This window comes from Gorilla gorilla, chromosome 7 (genome assembly GCF_029281585.2).
Source record: "Gorilla gorilla gorilla isolate KB3781 chromosome 7, NHGRI_mGorGor1-v2.1_pri, whole genome shotgun sequence".
NCBI classification, from domain to species: Eukaryota; Metazoa; Chordata; class Mammalia; order Primates; family Hominidae; genus Gorilla; species Gorilla gorilla.
The window spans coordinates 59,908,582-59,926,948 of NC_073231.2; the positions used below are offsets into that span (position 1 = coordinate 59,908,582).

General features: G+C 42.0%; 1 long non-coding RNA gene across 2 annotated transcripts in view; it reads left to right on the forward strand.

Moving 5' to 3' along the window:
• The window catches only part of LOC129524279 (uncharacterized), a 114,736-nt gene that overhangs the window by 28,694 nt on the left and 67,675 nt on the right, over positions 1-18,367 (forward strand). The window contains exons 4-5 of one of the 2 annotated variants that reach the window (XR_008668045.2): positions 2,565-2,635; positions 2,930-3,219. The exons of the other annotated variant lie outside the window; for it this stretch is intronic. This is a non-coding gene — a long non-coding RNA (uncharacterized lncRNA). Of the gene's footprint in view, positions 1-2,564; positions 2,636-2,929; positions 3,220-18,367 lie in introns of those variants that run through there. 2 annotated transcript variants of the gene reach the window in all.

Sequence of the window (18,367 nt, forward strand, 5' to 3'; positions counted from 1 at the left end):
TGATCCGCCCACCTTGGCCTTCCAAAGTGCTGGGATTACAGGCATGAGCCATCATGCCCAGCCCTTCAATTTTTTTTTTTTTTTTTGAGGAATGGGGTCTTGCCATGTTGCCCAAGCTAGACTGCAATGGCTATTCAAAGACATGATCATAATGCACTATAGCCTTGAACTCCTGGGCTCAAGCAATCCTCCTGCTTCAGCCTCCCAAGTAGCTATGACTAGAGAGGCATGAGCCACCATGCCAGGATAATTTGAATTTTTTACAGATCAGATTTATTAAGGTATAATTTACATACATTAAAACTGTTTTAAAGTGCTCAGTTTGGTGATTTTGACAAATACATACAGTCATGTGAGCACCACAGAAACCAAGTTATAGGACATTTCTGTCATCCCCAAATTCCCTTGTCCTTCCCAGCCCCTGGCAACTATGGATCTAATTTTCTCTCCTAGTTTTATCTTTCCCAGAATGTCATAGAAATGAAATCATACAGTATGCAGCTATGTGTGTGTGTGTGTGTGTGTGTGTGTGTGTCTGGCTCTTTTTCACTTCAGATTAGGCTTTTGAGATACATTAATGTTGTTGAATGTACTAGTAGTTCATTTCTACTCACTGCTGAGTGTTGTTCCATTGTGCAGATGTGCCACAGGTGGTTTATCCATTCACCAGTAGATAAACATTTGAGTTGCTTCTAGATTTTGGCAATCATTAGTGAAGCTGCTATAAACATTTGTATGCAGGTTTTTGTGTGGACCTACATTTTCATTTATTTTGGATAAATTCCTAGGAGTGAGGTTGCTGGGTCCTATGGTAAGTACATGTTTAGCTCTGTAAAAAGCTGCCAAACTGTTCTGTGGTGGGCAGATCTATGCAAATGTACCCCAAAGTCCAGGGAGGCTAAGAGATGGAAAAAAGAGGCTGATAAACGCAGTTTGTTAGAAAGAAACATTTAATAGGGACTTACAAGCAGAAGCCATGCCTGTGCCTGGGGCGGCAGCGAGGAAAGAAGGTGGATCCCAGCACCATTACACCCAAGACCCAGGGCTTGGGTGTAAGAAACCCAGAAGAGGGTGTTTCAGAAGGGATGTGTAGGACAAATAAAGTATGATAACATCAAGGTTGTTTGACCTAAGGACAGGATTTACAGTAAGTACCTGCTCTGACACAAAGAACAATAGACAAGCTGGCAATCTTAGTGGCCTTTCCAGAACGGGGTTTAATCAGAAGCCAACATGGTGGATTAACTTTCAAGATGGAGTTGCTTTGTTCTGCACACAAACTGTTTTCCAAAGTGCTGCTACCATTTTGTGTTCCTACCAGTAATGTAGGAGAGCTCTAGTTGCTCTACATCTTCACCAGCATTTAACAAAATTAGCCATTCTAGGCTGGGGGCAGTGGCTCATGTCTGTAATCCCAGCACTTTTGGAGGCCAAGGCAGGTGGATCACTTGAGGTCAGGAGTTCAAGACTAGTCTCGCCAACGTGGTGAACCCCATCTCTACTAAAAATACAAAAACTAGCTGGGGGTGGTGGTGCACGCCTGTAATCCCAGCTTCTCAGGAGGCCGAGGCAGGAGAATCACTTGAACCTGGGAGACGGAGGTTGCAGTGAGCTGAGATCATGCCACTGCACTCCAGCCTGGGCAACAGAGCAAGACTCCATCTAAAAAACAAAAAAATTAGCCATTCTAGTACATGAGAAGTAGTATCTCATGGTGGTTGTAATTTGCATTTCCTTATGCCATTAACATCTCTTCTGTGATAAAAATGCCTGTTCAAATCTTTTGCCATCTTTTTTGGGGGGGAGGAGTTATTTGTCTTATTATTGAATACAACCTTATTTTTATAATTATATAAACAGACTCAATGGTAATCTAGATTTGGAGAGCGTAACACTTATACAATTAGGAGAGCTCTCTTTAAGGAAAAGATTATAGAATTATTTATATAAAATTTTAAGGCCCTCTTTCTTGGTATGTATTTGTTTTGTTTTGTTTTGTTTTAGAGATCTGGTATTACTATATTGCCTAGAATGGACTTGAACTCCTAGGCCGAAGGGATCCTGCCATCTCAATTTCCCAAGTAACTGAGATTACAGACATGAGCCACCACGTCTGGCTCTCTCCCAATGTATTGAAGGGGTCCATGCTAGTAAGGAGCCCAAAGCTTAATTTTTATTAGCTTCATGGTAAATCTGCTCTGGCTAGAACATAATTGGTATACCTAATACCCTATTATTGTACATTGAAGTTGTTTCTTTTTTTTCTCTTTTTTTTAAACTTTTTAAATTTATCTTTTTATTTGTTTACCATTGAAACCCACATTCAGATGAATAGCTTATAACTAAATCTTGGCATAGATATATATTCACTTCCTTGAGATAATTTTCTAGTAGTAGAATAGCTGGGTCAAATGGTATGATCCTATTAAAAACTTGACACAAAAATTCATATTATTTACACTTCTTCTAACAGTATATGAGCATCCCTTTCACTCTCACCAATTTGGACTATAATCTTTGCTTTTGTTTTCTAATGATTCCATCTCCCTTTGACTTCGCTCAAGTTTCTACCTCCATTACGTCACTCAGACTGCTTGGTACATTACCAAAGACCAAAGACCAAAGACCAAATCCAGTGAGTTCTTTTCACTTTTCATCTTCTAATTTCTGTGTCATTTAATATTGTTGACCATTGCAGCATTTTGGGGGAAAGAGCAGGTACGATGTCTGCGGTTCTCCTGGGGTCTCTGGGGTCACCCTCCTTGCCCTGCTGCCCTGGCCCTCTCTTGCTTTTCCCCACCCTAAGAACCATAATCTCAGGGTTCTTCCTGGACTCTTTTTTCCTTTTCCTTCCCTTCCTACCTACCTACCTGTGCTGTCTAATTTTATGTATCAATTTGACCAGTCTATGTCACTGCTCTACTTTCAGGTAATGCCTGCCTTCCCCTATACAGGCTGTGGCCATCCCAAGCTGCACATCAGGCTATTTTTTGGATATTGATGATACTGTTAAACTGAATGTCATGGCCCCTGTGCAAGGATGACACACAAGTTCGTGAAGCATTCCATATTTTATAAATTTTTGAATTAAAATTGTTAAAAAAATAAACTGAATGTGTTCTCTGCCATCTTCACCCAAAATATCTGTCCAGTGACCATTTACTTATCTTTCAAGACTCAGAAGTCAGCTGTGGTACCAAGCCTTTTCTGACCTTCCCAGGTAAAATCAGTATTTCTCATACTCACTTTTTTGTTTGTTTTTTTTTTTTTTGGAGACAGGGTGTTACTGTGTCACCCAGGCTGGAGGGCAGTAGCACAATCATAGCTCACTGAAGCCTTGTATTTCTGGGCTCTAGTGATCCTCCTACCTCAGCCTCCTAAGTAGCTAGGACTACAGGCATGCCACTACACCTGGCTAATTTTTAAATTGTTTTTATTTTTTAAAAAGACCAGTGTGGTAGTATAATTTCTTTAAATTTTTTATAGAGACAGGGTTTCGCTATGTTGCCTAGGCTGGTCTTGAACTCCTGACCTCAAGCAATTCTCCTTCCTTGGCCTCCCAAAGTTCTGGGATTATAGTCGTGAGCCACCAAGCCCAGCAACCAGACTCACTTTGAACATAGCATCTGAGACAATTTATTGCACTTATTTATTTACATGTGTGGCATCTAAATAAATAGCAAATAATTCCTGATTAGACTGGGAGTTAATTTTTCACTTTTATATCCTGAGTATCCAGCACAGAGTCTGACTCAATACAGATGTATATTTGTGCCTGATGAATAAGCAAATGAATTAATTATTGTGGAAACAGCATTGTTCTAGGAATTCAATTACACAAGTCCACTCCGAGATCAACCTATTACTTATTAATTTACTTGCTCTATAGGTAGTCTTGGGATTCACTGGAAAGGAGCTGGTAAAAACATGAGCAAGTGACAGAATTTGTGACTGTCACATGGGCAGAATGTATTGTGACTGTCATGTGGGTCTCTAAAAATTATGTTATCAATATTCATCTTATGACAATAATCCATGTTGTGTTGATGTCAAAAGATTTGGACTCCTGAAAGAGCTGAGGCTAAGAGTAATTCATGCTGCAAAAGTAATACATATCTTCTTGCTACTGATCTGGAGAGCATGAAAGCAGAAACTGTATAAACAGAAGTCAGGGAGGCTGGACACAGTGGCTCATGCCTGTAATCCTGTTAGCAGTGGCAAATCTCTATGGGTCTGCAGCAACTTGATTCTTGTCTCCTAGGAGGGAAGAATTCAACCAAGGGACATAAGGCAGAGGGAGAGACTGAGACAAGCTTTAGAGCAGGAGTGAAAGTGTAATAAAAAGTTTTAGAGCAGGAACAAAAGGAAGTGAAGTACTCTTGGAAGAGGGCCAAGTGGGCAACCTGAGAGATCCAAGTGCCTCGTCTGGACCCTTGACTTGGGGTTGTAAACATTGGCATGGTCATGGTTCTGGGGCTTTGTCTCTCCTCCCTTGATTTTTCCTTGGGGTGAGCTGTCTGCATGTGCAGTGGCCTGCCAGCTGTTGAGAGGGGTCACATGCTCAGTGTGTTTACTGAAGTTGTGTGCATGTTCATATGTGGCGTTTTCCCCTTACCAGTCGAATGTTTTTAGAAGAACATCACATACCAATTAGACTCCTCCATTTTGCTTCTTGGCATGCATGCTTGAGCCCACTTGCCCAACTCCTGAGATCTTATTGGGAAGCTGCTGATCACCAGCTTCAGGTGTTTCTATCTGTTGGGAGACTGCCCTTCCCTGGCACCAGCTGCAACTAATTATTATTTCAGAGAGGCAGTTTAACAACTGCCTGAACATCACCTGGTGGTCACCTGATATACCTGGGGACTTGGGGGCTCTCATGTCCTGCTCATCTCTGCCTAGCTACCTAACAATCCCAGAACTTTGGGAGGTTGAGTCCACAGGATCACTTGAGCCCAGGAGTTCAAGACCAGTCTGGGCAACATAGTGAGACCCCATCTCTACAAAACAGTTTAAAAATTAGCTGGGCATGGTGGCATGTACCTGTGGTCCCAGCTATTTGGCAGGCTGAGGTAGGAGGATCGCTTGAGCCTGGGAGGTGGAGGCTACAGTGAGCCTGATTGCACCACTGCAGTCCAGCCTGGGTGACAGAATGAGACCCTGTCTCAGGGAAAAAAAAGTCAGGGAGTGGCATCCTGTGGTGGCGGAACTGACGTTAGCTTCTAAATTACACAATCTGGAAACTGGTATAGGGCTGAGAAGGAACTTCCCCTTGCCTCTCACATACCTGGGGAGGCAAAGGATTGCCTTGTTCCTCCACACATGGTACATGGTAAAGCCCCAGCATTGATAATTATCCAGAAACCCTGGGTAGCTCTTGGGTTTCCTGAATCCATTCTAGGCCTTCAGGTAAATGTGTTGTTTAAGAAAAAACTTGCAGCTGGGCATAGTGGCTCACACCTCTAATCCCAGCATTTTGGGAGGCCGAGTCAGGAAGATCACTGGAGCCCAGGAGTTTGAGACCAGTCTGGGAAACATAGTGAGACCCATTTCTACAAAAATATTTAAAAATTAACCAGGCATGGTGGTGTGTGCCTGTAGTCCCAGCTACTTGGGAGGCTGAGGTGGGAGAATTGCTTGAGCCTGGGAGATTGAGGCTGCAGTGAGCTGTGACTGTGCCTCTACACTCCAGCCTGGGTGATAGAATGAGACCTTGTCTCAAAAAAAAAAAAAAAAAAAAAAAAAAAGAAAGAAAGAAAAAAAGAAAAGAAAAGAAAAAACCTTGCATTCAAGCTTGCTTTCACCCAACCATTGGAGGAAAACAAGTGAAAACAAAAGGCAGGATTCTCAACTAATCTTTGTTTTCATTTCTTTTTCTTGGTGGCACAATTTTCTTGAAAGATTAGACACCTTCTTGAAGCATAGGTCAGAATATCCTCCTTTCTTCCAGGGGTCTTATACTTCAGGCTTAGATATTCCATAACAACCATCCCAGTGACGATGGTGGCAAAAGCACAACAGAAGCAGCAGTCACTGTTTTAGTGGACTGTGTTTTCCGGGCACTGGGTTAATCATTTTGCCTGCATTACCTCAGGCAATGCCACTATGTGATAGATATTTTTATATATCCATTTTACAGATGAGTAACCAACGCAGAGAGATGAGGAAATTTACCAAAGCCATACAACTAGTAAGTGACAGAGGTGTAAAATGAACCCAGGCGTGCCTGGCTCTTAACTCCTCTAAACTACCTAGTCTCCTCTATTTCTCCTGAACTCTGATGATTCTATAGCATATACTCTAAGATTGATATTGATGATTTTACATTTCTTCAAATATTTGAGTTGACTGAACAAATTTATGAGCACAGTGATGTACAATGATAAAAAAATGTATCACAACTTGAAAAAATATGTCCTTGGATTTTTCTAACTAAAAAAAAAATCATCAGGCATGGTGGCTCACGCCTATAATCTCAGCACTGTGGGAGGCCAAGGCAGGCAGATCACTTGAGCTCAGGGGTTCGAGACCACCCTGGGCACCATAGTGAGACCTTATCTCTACAAATAATTTAAAAATTAGCTGGGCCTGGTGGTGTGCTCCTGTAGTCTCAGCCATTTGTGAGAGGATCGCTTAGCCCAGGAGGTTTCAGGCTGCAGTAAGCAGTGATCATGCCATTGTACTTCAGCCTGAGTGACATAGCAAGACCCTGTCTAAAAAAAGAAAAAAAAGAAAAAATTCAGCCAGCCAATCCAATCCACAGACAAAAACCTCTCAGGGGTCAGGCACAGTGGCTCATGCCTGTAATCCCAGGACTTTGGGAGGCCGAGGTGGGTGGATCACCTGAGGTCAGGAGTTTGAGACCAGCCTGGCCAACATGGTGAAACCCCATCTGTACTAAAAATACAAAAACTATCTGGGCTTGGTGGTGGGCACCTGTAATCCCAGCTATTCAGGAGGTTGAGACAGGAGAATCGCTTGAACCCAGGAGGTGGAGGTTGCAGTAAGCCAAGATTGTGCCACTGCACTCCAGCCTGGGTGACAGGGCGAGACTCTGTCTCAAAAACAAAAACAAAAACAAAAAAACCTCTCAGGTTGGTTTTTGTCCTAAGCAGAACTACATTCCAAATATTGCTGGAGCTGAAGGTTCTTAGATGTGTGAGTCATCTGGCGAATCATTTTTTACCTCCAGTGTGCAATCCATTCCTAAATTCCTTATCAGTTAGAGATTAAAGCATGAGCTTTGAAAGTCTTAAAAATTATTTACTATATGTTTCACTGGCTGATCAGATGCATATTTTTCCTAGCAATGGTTCTGACCAACCACTGCTTCAAATGTGTTAAATTTCCAGTGAGGTTGTTTATCCTCCTACTTCTGCAAGTTCATTTCTTCTAAGCTCTGTCTCCTACCAAATGCCTTGGGTTTTTTGTTTGTTTGTTTTGTCCTTTTCTCATGTTTAATGATCCTTCACTGCCAATGTGTGTAAATCATGGGTAATGATAAGCCTGGAAGGTGAAGGAAAGATGTTCTTGTTTTTACCGTGGTATGGTTGTTCCAACACTGATTTGGGGTCAGCCCTCACACCTACACCCCCTTGCTGTGAGAATACCTGATTTTTTGGTTGAAATAATAAAATCTGCTGAGTTATGGGCATTAGATGCCAGTGGGAAAGATTAAGCTCATTCTCTGCCTAAACATCTTATTAATCAAGGGAGAGACAATTCAGCCAGAAGGACATGTTGGTACCCATAAGCCCATGGAGCCAGCTATTACTTCCAGTCTTGGGAATCATAAATACCTCCAGGTTGCTGACACTCCCGACTCATCTTTGTCTCCTTGAAATTGGTATCCTGGTTCCAGATACCTGCTGCCATTCATGACTGACTCAGAATTCTCACAGGATCCAATCACAAAATTTGCCCTTAGGCAGAGCCATAGCCAGCAGTTGTGGCACTTGGGGCAAAAAGTACAAAACCTTCCTGAAGTTAGTTTTGTAATTTTAGGCTGGGCACAGTAGCTCATGCCTGTCATCCCACCACTTTGGGAGGCCAAGGCAGGAAAACTCCTTAAGCCCAGGAGTTTGCGACCAGACTGGGCAACATAGTGAGACTGTGTCTCTGTCTATATATTTAAAATATAATTAAAAATAAAAATAAAGACTTTATAATTGTAAGTAATCATTCTTACTGATTAAGTGCTGACATTTATAAAATCACTATTTAAGGTGGTGTGGTTGCTACCTTTTGGGGGCCTGGGACAAAGCTTTTTCACCCCATGATTACTGGGTGTCCCTGTGCTGGTCTCTGATATGCAGCTTCAGTCTCCTTTAGGAACCAGGATTGGTTACCCCCACACCCCAGAAGTGCTGTCTTCGGTAGCCCTCTGCTGTCAGTCCCTTCAGAGCAACCTCAGCTGAGGAAAGCTGTGTTGCCCGGGACGGTGCTCCCATCCTAACAAGGTGCACATCTGACTAATGGACCCCAGGGTATAAAGGCCTCCTCTCTTGCTCCAACTTGGGACTACTTTGAAGGTCTACCATAGCTCTAGAGCTCCGGTGGTTGTGGTGGTGGGTGTCAACTGAGACTGCCAGTGGGAGGGCATTGCAACCTGACTTCTTCCTTTGCTTCATCCTGCTTCCATGATCTCTAAGACACTCGTTAATAAACATCCAAACAACCCAGTTAAAACAGCCCCCAAGCACCAAGCTCCTCCCTCATACATGAGAGAGTAGCACTGCTGAATGAAGCCAAGCAGACTATCAGTCCAGTGATTAGAATCAGGAAAAATGTACACCAGTGATGAAATGACATGTGTGGCTTTACCTGCCCAGCAATCACTCCCTTCTTCTGGTAACAGAACCCATGTATTCTTTAGGGACTCACCCACTGCCCTTCCCATGCATGTGCTCCAGATGGGTTGATTTTACCCCAGGCTCCAGGGATGGGCATGTCACCCAGGGCTCTGTGTAGAGCATCTATCCACTTTCTCTGGCCACAGTGATTGACTCTGGAATGGACATGAGAGCCAAGGTGGCCTAATGCGACTCAATTCCAGGACTTTGCTTTCAGTGTGGAAGATGACTCACGTGTTCACACCATGCTGGAGGAGGTGAGCCTGGAGTTGCTGGGTGGTTCAAGGAAAGCCTGCCTGAGACTAAAGATGGAAGAAAGCAGTGGGGTGCAGTGGTTCACACCTGTAATCTTAGCACTTTGGGAAGCTGAGGTGGATGGATCACTTGAGCCCAGGAGTTCAAGATCAACCTGGGCAACTTAGCAAAACCCCATCTCTACAAAAAATACAAAAATTTGCCAGGCATGATGCCTCATGCCTGTAGTTGCAGCTACTCAGGAAGCTGAGGTGGGAGGAACACTTGAGTCTGGGAAGTTGAAGCTGCAGTTTGTCAAGATCATGCCACTGCACTCTAGCCTGGGTAACAGAGTGACACCCATCTCAAAATAAATAAATAATTAAGTAAAAATAAATAAAATAAAATATTTTCTAGAGATGGAGTCTTGCTATATCGTCCAGGCTGGTCTCCAGGCAATCCTCCAGCCTTAGCCTCCAAAAGTGCTGGGGTTATAGGGGTGAGCCACCAAGGCTGGCCATTTCAGTCTTTTATTATGGGTGTGTTAGGCCTAAGGAAACAGGATCTCTCCAACCTTCTCCCTGCCTGCTTTTCATCTGCTCCCAGGCAAGATTCTAATCATTCCCTGCCTTTCTGATTGTGGGTCATAAGACACCCCACCCCCATGCCCTGGGGGAAGGAATGCTGACATCATGAAGCTTCCATAAAAACCCAACAGGACTGGGTTCAGCAAGTATCTCCATGGTGGATCTCACGGAGGTCCCTGGATGGTGGTGTGTCTAGGGAGGGCATGGAAGCTCTGCACCCCTTCCCCCATACCTCACACTATGCATCTCTTCATCTGTATCCTTCATAGTAAACTGGTAAATGTGTTTGCCTGAGGTCTGTGAGCTGCTCCAGCAAATTAATAGAACCCAAAGAGGGGGTCATGGGACCCCCAACTTGAAGTGGGTTGATCAGAAGTTCCAGAGACACTTCTTGGTGCAGTCTCGAGAACCGAGCCCTAAACCTGTGGGATCTGACACTACCTCCAGGAATTGAACTGGGGGACACCCAGCTGATATCCACTGCTTGGTCGTGGGAAAAACTCCTCACTCATTTGGTTACAGAAGTCTTCTGCTGTGTTGATGACTGTTGTGCTTTGAAAGCAAAGGAAAAACGTGGTTTGAGAGAGTTCTTCCCTAAACAGCAGAGAATACAAAATACATAAATTTCATAGCTTCTTGTACCATTCAAACAACCACGAAGATGGGTAACGTGATAGTAAAACACAAAGAAGTTATCCTTCTTGAAAACTGAGCTTAATGCAGTCTCTGTGTCCTCCTTCACATGCAACTATCTTTACCAAGATTTGCCCTTCCTTTTTGCCAATTAGTTTAAATTCTCAACTCCATTCTCTACTCTGCCCAAGGTCACTCAAGATCACTCTTTTTTTTTGAGACGGAGTCTCACTCTGTTGCCCAGGCTAGAGTGCAGTGGCACGATCTCAGCTCACTGCAACCTCTGCCTCCCAGGTTCAGGGGATTCTCTTGCTTCAGCCTCCCCAGTAGCTGGGATTACAGGTACATGGCACCACACCTGGTTAATTTTTTAAAAATATTTTTAATATTTTTCACAGAGATCGGGTTTCATCATTTTGGACAGGCTGGTCTCAAACTCCTGACCTCAAGTGATCCACCTGCCTCAGCCTCCCAAAGTGCTTGGATTACAGGCGTGAGCCACTGCTTCTGGCCCCAAGGTCATTCCTAGAAAACTATTGTTAAAGTTTAAATGCTATATAATCAATTCCAACTGGACTGCTGTAAAAGAATTCTATTTTTTCAAGATGTATAGTACAGCCTCTCAAATTTGTGTAACAAGGAAGAGAAACGCATATGTAGCATTAAAGCTTAGGTTTAAACATTTTTTATCCCTGGATTTTCTGGATGTTAGAACAAGTTGCACACAAAAAAACTACTGTCTCTTAACAGATTTTTTTTATTTTTGAGACAGGGTCTCGCTCTGTCACCCAGGCTGGAGTGCAATGGTGCAATTGTGGCTCACTGAAACCTCGACCTCCTAGGCTCAAGCGATCCCCCCACCTCAGCCTCCCAAGTAGCTGAGACCACAGACATGCACCACCATGCCCGGCTAATGTTTACCAAATTTTCTGTAGAGACACAGTCTCACCATGTTGCCCAGGCTAGACTGGAACTCCTGGGTTCAAGTGATTCTTCTGCACTGGCCTCCCGGAGTGTTGTGATTACAGGCGTAAGCCACTGTGCCCAGCCCCTTATAGATATTCACTGTTAAAATAACCATATATTTTTGTGTCTTTGTTATTAGTCAGTAATCTTGGTTGCAAGGAACAGAAATCAAACTCAAATTAGATTTAGGAAAAGAAGGAGGTAACTGAAAAAGGGAGAGCTCAACCGAGATGATGAACACGTAGTCTCTCTGCATCCCTCATCTCTGCTTTTCTCAGCATTGTCTCCATCTCAGACAGCCTCACCCTTGTAGGGGTGAGATGAATGGCTCATAATCACTTCACTTCAAGCTTATTTTGTATTTTCAGCCATCCTATGAAGTGGTTCAAGGGAAGGAAAGATGTTTTCTCCTCATTAATCCAATTGAAGTCTCAGAATTGAACTTCACGGCTTTAGTTGTACTCTATCCCTTCCTGTCTCAAACCCATTTAGTAACAGGGGACTATGATGCTCTGATTCTGTGTGGTCCAGGTTAGCCCCTCTCCTGAAATAGGAGGACGGAGTCAGCACACCTGAACCACATGAACTGAATTCAGATATTGTAATTCCCAAAGGACAGTTGGGAGTGCTATAACTGGAAGAAGGGGATTGAGAACTGGGCAGACCTCAAACAATGATGTTCAATACAGATTGCAAAATAAAAATTAGGAAAGTGAATCTTGACTTTTTATTTTTTTTTTAATTTTTAAAATTTTGGGGAGAACAGGGTCTTACTCCATCACCCAGGATGGAGTGCAGTGACACAATTATAGCTTACTGCAGCCATGATCTCTGGAGCTCAAGTGATGTTGTCTTTTCAGCCTCCCAAAGTGCTGGGATTATAGGCATCAGTCACTGTGCCCAGCCGTCATGACTCCTTTTAAAGCTTATTTGTGTTAATAAAGCCTATTTTTATTCCACCTAGTACAAAACATATATTGATTGATTGGTTTTGGGAAAGAGGAAAAAAAGGTGAAACATAAAATAAAGCTAAGGGTGAAGTTGCTACTCATAAATACAACAGAAATGGGTTGAAATTTGGTTCTGAGATTCATGGCAACCAAAGTAAAGAGGAAAGCACCTTCAGTTAAAAGAGTCCTAGGGCTAAGATAAAAATGAAAACTAGATAAAATAAAATAAGATAAAAATGAAAACTTAGTCCTAGGGCTAAGATAAAAATGAAGAACTTACTTTGGAAGAGCACAATTTTTTTTTCTTCTTTCTTTTTCAAAGACGAGGAGAGATGGGGGAGGAAAGGGAGGAGGATGAGGAAGAGGGGATGAGAAGGTAAGAAGGAAGAAGAGGAGGTGAAGAAGGGGAGGAGAGGGGAGGAGGAGAAAGGAGGAGGAAGACAGGAGGAGTGGATAAGGAGGCAAAGAAGGGAGGAGGGAAGGAGGAAGAGAAAGAGGAGGAGAAAGCAGGAATAGAGAGAAGGTAAAGAGGAGGAGAGGAGGGGAGGAAGGAGGAGAGAAGAGGAGGAGGAATAGGAGGCAAGGAGAAAGAAAGACAAGAAGAGAGGAAGGGAGGAGGAAGAGGGGAGGGGGAGGAGAGAGGAGCAAGAAGAAAGGAGAAGGAGAGGAGGTAAGGAGAAAGAAGAGGAGGTGAGGGAAAGAGGAGGAATAGGAGGCAAGGGGAGATGAGGAAGAGGAAGAGGTGGATGAGGAAGGGAAGAGAAAGGAGGGAAGGGGAATGAGAGACTAAGGAACACAATGCTTTTTGGCACTGAAGCCTGGGAGAAAAAAACCCCACCCTCATGCTTAGCATATCATATTACTATATGATATAATGGATGTCTTAGGTTGGATTTCCTGGAAGTGAAGTCTAAAATAGGGTTTCTTGCACAAATAATTGAGGGAGAGTTCTCAGGAGAAACCTGGAAGGAAGTGAGGAAAGAAGGATGAAGCAGAGGAAGAATCCCAGCAAAGATGTGGTTTCAGCTGACGACAACCTGGTCTCATGAGGACGGCTCTGAAGTCTGAAAGGCACCATGAAGTTGTCCTGTCTTGAGGCAAGAAGCCTGGGCTTTTGTGCCTTTATACACTGGAGTGTGGTCTGGTATATAATTTCCCAGACATCTCCAGATGACGAGGCTCCTGATAGTTGAGAACAGTTTTCTGGAGAAGAGTTACAGCTTTGAGCTGTTACAAGTTGATGTGCGTGGATGCTATGGATGGGCAGAAGTGGTGGGTGCATTAGCATGGTAAAGGGTTGTGGGTAGGGTACCAACAGTGTCTTCTAGAGTGAACAACATCCCATTGATATCCTCGACAAATGCACAGGGAGAATAACAGCTTATTGAAGGGTCTTTCTAGGCAAGGCAGGAGCATGGGACCAACACAACTCACCAAAAGCAATTCTATTAAGTGCCAAGACAATGTGGCAAAGTATAAGTCTCAGGGGAGACTTATTTTGACTCAGAGACGTAAGTTAGAATATCTTAAAAATGGATGGACTGTTCACGCTTTAGATAAGCTTCCTTGAACACTAAATCTTACATCTAAGGTTTTAATAAGAAATGAGTCACTGAGAGTTTGTCAAGAACTTCAATTGCACGTATTCCACAATACAGACAGGGGTAAATCCATAGGCTTTGACGATAAATCCAAAGGTATTCATTTATCACGTCTGTGTCATTTACTTTGTACCAGCTACTAATCTAAGTGTTTTGCAAATATTAACCCTTTTAATCATCATAACTCTGTGGTGAATTTTACTATTATACTCATTTTGTAGATGAGGAAATTGAGGCACAGAATTTAAGTAAATAGCTCAAGGCATATGGTTAATAAATGGCTTAGGTCATTTACAAAATAAAGTGAAATCTATTTATGACTGTTAAGATGCTTAATTAGGAGTAAAGTTAATTTAATTTTATATTTCTAGCTCAATTTCAAAGTGACCCATCAGAACCACGTGGAAGTACTCAGAGACTTCTAAGAACACTGAAGCCATAGCCTGCAAGAAATAGAATCAAATTAGCTGATTAATGCCTTTCGCTCACCTTTGTGATAACAATTTTTGTGATTGAAGTGATAGGAAACTCTCAAGTGAGTAATGGCAGGTCATAGATAAACTCAAATTACAATTGGAACAAATTTAGGAGAAATCTTTTTTGAGTTACAGAGCCATATGAGAGCTTACTGAGAGTGATGGATCTTCTTTCTAGAAAAATGCACATAAAGATTCAAAAATGACTCTTTTCCATATAGTTTCAGGGGATTCATGGACCCCTTGAAGCCTCTGGAACTTTTTAGAGTCCTTAAAATTAAAATCTTAGCCTTGTTGGTGACCTCAAAGATTTCTGAGACAAGACAAGATGTATATGACATTCCCCTTCACAAAAGCCCTGGGAAACTTGTATGTGTCTTTGGTGAACTCTTGATTTATTGAGCTGATGGAGCTGTTGGTAACACATGTGATGTTGGTCCTTTGCACATTTATTTCATTCTCCAGGGGAGTAGTTAATCACATGGTTTCCTATCCTTTCTTACTGTACTTTAAAGCCCCCTTGTGGCAAGGACAAAGCTTGCTCATCTTTGTAGACTCCACAAGTGCTTATTAGGATACCTCACAGAGTAGGTGGTGAGGAATGGAAGCAGGACACTTTGATGCAGACATTTTCAAATGGGGAACATCTGAATGTATCAAAATTTGGCAGTGACTCTTTTCTTGACTAATACATAAACCAGACATTACTAGCTTTTACTCCCTCATCCCATTTTCAAGCCTTGCTTCATTCCCTAGGGAGCAAGTATCTGTTATGCACAATTCTTGATAAGTAAAAATACTCTAAAACTTAAATGCTTGATATCCATCAAAACACCTGCATCAATATCAACAGAAGAACATGTATTCTTTATATGTGAATTGACTGATTAACTCTAGGCATATTACCCATTCTATTTATGTAGATGTTCCAGTTTCCCTAATGGCCTTCCCAAGCTCAGACTGACTTAGTACCTCACATTTCCCACTCTGCAGGTACAACCTATCAGTACTTGTCATGACATGGTTAAACAGCAACACCAGGCAGTCATTTAAGTTTCAGTTGTCATTGGAGGAGGTGTTTACAAGCACAAGATACCAGTACTACTACTATTATAAATGTTTATTGAAAATGTGCTACAGTATGAACCATTATTGCATTTAGCTTTCCCAATAAGCCCATGAGATAGGTCAGTGGATATTTAACTTTATTAGAAACTATCCATTTTCCAAAGTGTTTAAAATATTTTACAGTCCCATCAACAATGTGTGACAATTCCAGTTCCTCCACATTCTTGCCAACCCTTGGCATTATCAATCTTTTACATTTCAGCCTTTCTGGTGAGTGTATACTGACTGGTATCTTATGGTGGCCTTAATGTGCATTTCCCTGTTGATTAAGTTTATTGAACACCTTTTCTGATGCTTATTGGCCATTCAGATATATATATAGCCAGTGTGTGGCCTAGACTTTTACACATTATTTTATTGATTTGTTGGTTTCTTTTCATTGACTTGTAGGAGTTCTTTATATATTCTGAATATGAATTCATTTTTAGATATCTATATTGCAAACAATTTTGCCCTGTCTTAGCTCAGGTTGCTATAACAAGATACCATAGCCTGGGCTGGGGGCTGAGAAGTCTAAGATAAAGGTGCCAGAAGATTCAGCGCCTGGTACAGGCCTATTTCCTGGCTTATAGACAGCTACTTTCTCATTGTGTGCTCACATGGCCTTTTCTTTGTGTCTGTACTTGGAGAGAGAGAGAAAAAGAGAGAGGGAGAGAGCGAGAGCGAGAGAGCACTCATATCTCTTCCTTTTTTTTTTTTTTTAAGAGATAGGATCTCACTCTGTCACCCAGGCTGGAGTGCAGTGGCATGATCAAACTCCTGGGCTCAAGTGATCCTCTGCCTCAAACTCCTGAGTAGCTGAGACTACAGCTGTGTGCCCCCATGCCTAGGTAATTGTTTATATTTCTTTAGAGATGGGGTCTTGCTCAGTTGCCCAAGCTGGTCTCAAACTTTTGGCCTCATGTGATCCTCTGTGTCAGCCTCCCAAGTAGCTGAGATTACAAGAGCAAACCACTGTGCCTACTCTTCCTCTTCTTCTAAGGGTACTAATCCCATTATCAGGGCATGACCCTCATGACCTCATCTAAACTTAATTATTTCTCAGAGGCCCCAACTCCAAACCAACCATCACATTAGAGGTTGAGGCTTCAACATATACATTTGGAGGGACGCAAACATTCAGGCCATAACAATCTATGTGGCTTGCCGTTTCATTTTCTTAATGGTGTCTTTTGATGAGAGATTTTTAATTTTTATGAAATCCAATGTACAGTTTTTGCTTTTATGGCAATGCCTTTGTGTCTTGTCCAAGTTATCTTTGTCTGCCCCAGAGTTGTGTAGATAGTCTCCCATGCTTTGTTCTGGAAACTTTAGAGTTTTACCTTTCAACTTTAGGTCTATGATCCATCTCAATTCAATTTTTGTGTGTAATGGCAGGTAGGCATCAAAGGCTCATTTATTTCTCTTATAGATATTCAGTTGCTCCAATTACATTCACTGAAAACTCCTTCCTTAACCTGTTGCTTTGTATTGACACCTTTGTCAAATATCAAGTGACAGTCTATTTCTGAACTTTCTTTTCTGTTTGATTGATTGATTGATTTCTCTGTACTCCAATATTAAACTGTTGAGTTACTGGGGCTTTAGAGTAAATCTTAAACTACTCCGATTTTGTCCTTCTTTAAGATGGTTTTGGCTATTCTAGGTTTTGGCTTTCCATTGCCATACAAATTTTAGAGTCAGCTTATCAATTAATACAAAAAAGCCTACCAGTGTTTTGATGGAGATTTTGTTGAGTCCATAAATCAGTTTGTAGAGAGTAGGTATCCTTTTAAATTTTTTATTTGAAAATTTTTTTTGCAGGTGCAGTGGCTCACACCTATAATTCTAGCATTTGGGGTGTTTTTGTTGCTGTTGTTTTTGTTGTTTTATAGAGGTGGGGTCTTGCTCTGTTGCCTAGGCAGGTCTTGAACTCCTCGCCTCAAGTGATCTTCCTGCCTTGGCCTGCCAAACTGCTGGGATTACAGGCATGAGCTACCACACCTGATGGTTGGTATCTTAACAATATTGAGTTTCCAGTCCATGAATATGGTATATCTCTTGGCAGTGTTTTCAATGTAAACAATTTTGCGTATTGCTTAAACAATTTATTCCTAAGCATTTTACAATTTATGTTCTCTTAAATATATTTCTTTTTTTTTTGAGACAGAGTCTCCCTCTGCCGCCCAGGCTGGAGTGCAGTGACACAATCTCAGCTGACTGCAACCTCTGCCTCCTGGGTTCAAGCGATTCTTCTGCCTCAGCCTCCCGAGTAGCTGGGACTACAGGAGCATGCCACCGCATCCGGCTAATTTTTGTAATTTTAGTAGAGATGGGGTGTCATCATATTGGCCAGGCTGGTCTCGAACTCCTGACCTAGTGATCCATCCACCTCGGCCTCCCAAAGTGCTGGGATTACAGACGTGAGCCACTGTGCCCGGTCTCTCTTAAATATATTTCTACATAATTTTCAAATTATTGTGAAAAGTATATAGAAGTGCAATAGATTTTTTAAAAATAAATAGAGACAGGATCTCATTATGTTTCCCAGGCTGATCTCAAACTCCTGGGCTCAAGTCTGTCCCAGCTTCCCAAAGTGCTGGAATTACAGGTGTGAGCTACTGCACCAGAGCAAAATTCAGTAGACTTTAAAATATTGGCCCTACATCCTGTGACTTTGCTAAATTCCCTTATTAGTTCAGTTTTGATTATTTTGGGTTGTCTAGGTACACAATCATGTTATATATAAATAAAGACCATTTTACTTGTATTTTGGATATGTGTATATATTTAAATTATTTTGTGCCTGGAATGTGCCAGTTGTTGCTGGGAGCTGGGTCTATGGTGGTGAATAAATCTTTGAAATGTCTTCCTGAATCTCATCACCTATGCCTCATTCCATAGTAAGTTTTTAAAAAGAAGTTAAATGTTGTGCTTTCTTTATAAAATCCCAAGTTGTTC